A 4,797-nucleotide genomic window follows, 5' to 3' on the forward strand; every position below is an offset into this window, starting at 1 on the left:
TGTGTGTGTGTGTGTGTGTGTGTGTGTAGTTCAGCAGTTCAGTGGTGTTAGGTCTGAAAAGGAAAAGGATCTGTGTTCTTTTAGCTACGCAAAGCTTACAGTTTTTTGACCCGTTGACATATGGTGTGGACGTTTCAATTACTTTTCCTTTTATGGTATGTGGTGTGGCGATGTATACAGGCGCAGACGTGACTCTGTGCTAAGAAGTTTGCTTCTCAACCACATAGTTCTGGGTTCCGTGCTACTGAGTGGCACATTAGGCTGTTGTCTTCTAATATATCTTCGGGCCGACCACAGTCTTGTGAGTGGTTTCGATAGACGGAAACCGAAAGAAGCCCGTCGGGTACATATATGCATATGCCTGTGTATTTGTGTTTGTCTCTCCATCACCGTTTGACAACCAGTGCTGGTGTGTTTATTTCCCCGCAATTTTGCGGCTCGGCAAAAGAGTATTAGGCTTATAAAAAACAAGTTCTGAGGTTGATTTGTTTGACTAAAACCCTTCAAGTGGTGCTGCTCTAGCATGGCCGTAGCCAAATGACTGTAACAAGTAAAGGAATAAAAGAATAAATAAATAAATATATATATATTTACACGCACACTTATGAATGTGTATATATATATTTGTGTGTTTGTCTCTGTGTTTATGTACGTATGTATGTGTGTATGTATACATTAACATGTGCAAACATACACTCAAAAGTTGCAGTCTACACACAAAAGACGGAACGAGTTTCCAATAATTCATACTTTACAGTGTTCATACCTAAAGCGAAAGGACTGCCTAAAATGAAAGACACGGAATTAGACAGACAGGGAGTCAGACAGATAGACAGGCAGATAGATAGGTAGGTAGACATACATACAGACAGACAGGCAGGCAAGTGGATAGATAGACAGATAGATAAACCATTATATTCATGTTTTAGTTGATTTTCTGAATATCCGATACCAACTGGTTTAGTTGTGATGAAATTTCGATCCGGAGTGAAAGCCAAATAATAATTCTTTCAAGTGAATAAATCTTTATTTACTGTCGCCACTACGTCTTGATAAAATATTGCTCATTAGCCGATATATTTGCTCATTATAACCACAATTGCACGTCTGTAAGCGTTCATGCGTACAGTGTAGAAATTTTATTCGTTTATGTGTAAACTTGTTTGAGTATGGAAGGTAGCGAATGTGCAGTTGTACATTAATTACTGCATGTGTGTGTATAGGTGTGTATGCGTGTGTTTGTGTGTGTGTCTGTGTGTGTGTGTGTGTGTGTGTGTGTGTGTGTCTGTGTCTGTGTGTATGTGTGTGTGTGTACAAGTATGTCTAACTTCTGCTAATGTTATTACCTAAGAGATAAGATCGCTCATTGCTAACAGTAACCCTCGTTGCTATGTTAAATGACAAAGTACCTAACACACCTAATAAAAGATGCCATTTGCATTTTTAATCTATTTTGGATTTCAGAGTTGTCACCCTTACCCTTCTTTACAAATATTGTCATTGGCACTTATGATTTTTCGTCTCATTATCGATACAATTTCAATTGGATACGATTTAATTTTGCCTAATTCTACTAAGCATGTTAGCCTGAACTTAATATGTTCATAAGAAGCCTTTTAGAAATTTTTCAATCTCATTATGTTCAACTGCCTAATCAGTAAATTATCTTCACAAAAGAACTACATCTTTGAGTCATTCTATGATCTAGTAAAGGCATATTACACTTTACTTAGCTGAAGATGCCTAATAACATCAACTTGTGTAGAGTTGTCTACAAATTTAGAGCCATCCTCTCCACATTGCATGTCTTTTTAATTTATAATCAACGTAAATCTTCAAGTTTTCTACCTGGCCTTCCTTGACAAAATTTGCATTACAAGCTTACACAGATGCATACATTCATGTCACAAACATATTTTAACTAACCTAGGCGCTAACATTTCGTTATACACACACACATATAGTAAATAAAAAAAAAAGAAATAACAAACGCAAAAACACAACAACGCAAGGACGTGGTACATGTAAAGTATTAGCAGACGCTCAGGGAAGGAAAGAAAGGTGGTTTTCCGTTTCGGGCTGTACATTCATATATCCAAATCGTATTCAATGCGTTATCGAAAACTTAGTTTAACATAGTATTTCTATGTTCGTATGTATTTTTATTAAGATAGTTCATATCGGCAGCAGTTCCTACGCGATTACAAAGTCGTAATCTGACAATTTCAGAGAGATCTGACGACTAATCGGATTTTTGCGTGAAATTTTAGACGACGGAGTAAAATTTCAGTACATTTGACACCCCTTCGATTGGTTTCACGTAGAGAAAAATTAACCTATAATGAAGATTAATAGAGGGCATCAATTATGGTAATTGAAGAAAATGTCCGAATCTAACAAGCTAATGAACATGTCGTTCAGATTAGGCTTTCCGAGTCGCTGAGGAAAATGTTATAGTACTTGATGTAGGAAAAGCTGAGGTGCTTTTTAATGGCAATCATTGCCCGCCAAGTGGTAAATGATAAATTGTTTCCCACACAGCTTTTCTAATAGTCTCCCTTTTACCGTTTTTTTTGTTGTTTTTTTTTTGCGATAGTGAAGTACCTGAAAAGGACCAGTGTAGGATGAGCTTAAAAATGGAATCACTTTAGATTAAATCAAATGACGGGTTGAAATCGGAATATGCGCTAGTGTGCCGTGATGAAGTTGCAGTTGGTGTTATATGGGACATGTGTTTCTGCAGTCTATCTATGTATTGTGACGTATCTTGTACTGATTCTGATTTGGACAGTTAGGTGCAACCATTTGTCCTGATAACTTGAGAAGTGCTAGACAGTCTCCGTAGTATGGCACTGCTGCAATATGTACCACACTTCTACTAGGTACTCTCAGTTATCTCCTTCGAAGGGTGGGGTTGCTTATATTGATAGTAATATACTCGTATCACTTAGTGGTGTCCGGCTGGACTTAAGTGCAACTTTGACTTGGCGACGGAAATGTTCCACCATACTGTTTGTTGGTAGATTATAAGCGGTAATGCGAATTCGAATGCAAACTGACTCTCTATCAGTTGTGATGGCCGCTGATGTACTATAACTTGAGGTCCACCGGTCGATTTACAAATCTCTTAGCAATTATCTCCGCTGTTGTGTCGGTTAGATAAATAAGCTCCTAGCTATCTGCTATTTCCGTTCAAATTTGAAATGATAATAATACACACACACACACACACACACATATTTATATCAAATTATACACTATCTGCACATATGTCTGTATTATATTCAAGGCAGGAATTTATAGTTCTTTATTACTCATCTATGTCTTACTTCGAATAATAACGTTTCTTAATTCATTAACGTTTCAATATTGTCTCCTCCCCTAAATTTCAGTCCTTGTGCCTTTAGTAAAAAAAGATTATTATTATTATTATTAAGGTGGTGAACTGGCAGAATCGTTAGTCCGTCTTTGCGTTCTGAGTTCAAATGCCGCCGAGATCGACTTTCCTTTCATCCATTCGGGATCGATAAGTACCAGTTGAATACTAGGGTCGATGTAATCGACTTATCCACTACCCCGAACCTACTGACCTTGTTCCAAAATTTGAAATCCTTTTTATAATTACTATTATTATAATTAAGGTGGTGAGCTGGCAGAATCGTTAGCACGCCTAACGAAATGCTTAGCGGTATTTCGCCTGTCGCTCCGTTCTGAGCTGAAATTCCGCCGAGGTCAACTTTACCTTTCAACCTTTCGGGATCGCTAAAATACGTACCAGTTGAACACTGATGTCCATATAATCGACTCATCACTTCCTCCAAAATTGTTGCCCCTGTGACAAAATTTCAAACCATTATTATTATTATTATTATTATTATTATTATTATTATTATTATTATTATTATTATTATTATTTCATGTTTAACTTTTGTTTTGCATTTGTACAAGTTGGATCCAAGTCTCACCCAGAGACCTCAAGAGACAACAAGTTGGAAGTTCATGTAGGTGTTATGCCTAGGGTACCATATATTTGGATTTGTTCTCGAGAATGTTTAAGAAACCATAAGAAAATTATGTTTGTTTTAAAATTTGATTATTATTATTATTATTATTATTATTATTATTGTTATTATTTTGGTTTTGGCTCAGGTTCAGTCTTATTCCTGGTATGATTTATGTGAGTAACGGGTTACTACCTGTAACCTTAGGTATCCACAAGTTTTCAGTAGTCTTACAAGTGCTTAGAACCCTCCTGATAATCTTTGCTGTCCTTAAGAAGCAAACTTTCTGTAGGAGCTCTCTCGAGCATTCTATTTCAATCGCCTTCAGCCATTCGTATATATGTTTGCGTACTGTTCCCAACGCACCAATTACAAGTATGACCTTTACTGTTCGTATGCTTTAAATTCTTCCTATTTCAAATTTTAAGGGATTGTATTTTCTTTGTTTTTCTTCCTTTTTCTTTATGATCCTGGAATCAAATGGGCATAATGGGTCGATAAGTAAGCAACTTCGCTTTTCTTTATCTGTAATCGTTATATCTGGTCTATTATTTTCTAACTTCTTGTCCGTTTGAATAGAAAAGTCCCACAAAATTTTACATTATTATCATCATCATCATCATCATCATCATTCTTCTTCTTCTTCTTCTTCTTCTTCTTCTTCGTATTATTATTATTATTATTATTATTATTATTATTATTATTATTATTATTATTATTATTATTATTATTATTATTTTATGTTTGACTTTTGTTTTGCATGTGTACAAGTTGGATCCAAGTCTCACCCAGAGAC

The 4,797-nt window shown here is 35.9% G+C and overlaps 1 protein-coding gene across 5 annotated transcripts in view; it reads left to right on the plus strand.

The window, feature by feature from the left end:
* Nucleotides 1–4,797, plus strand: part of LOC106871880 (protein-glutamine gamma-glutamyltransferase K) — a 427,287-nt gene that overhangs the window by 326,188 nt on the left and 96,302 nt on the right. The gene's annotated exons all lie outside the window — the stretch shown is intronic.

Source organism: Octopus bimaculoides, chromosome 1 (assembly GCF_001194135.2).
Source record: "Octopus bimaculoides isolate UCB-OBI-ISO-001 chromosome 1, ASM119413v2, whole genome shotgun sequence".
NCBI lineage: Eukaryota > Metazoa > Mollusca > Cephalopoda > Octopoda > Octopodidae > Octopus > Octopus bimaculoides.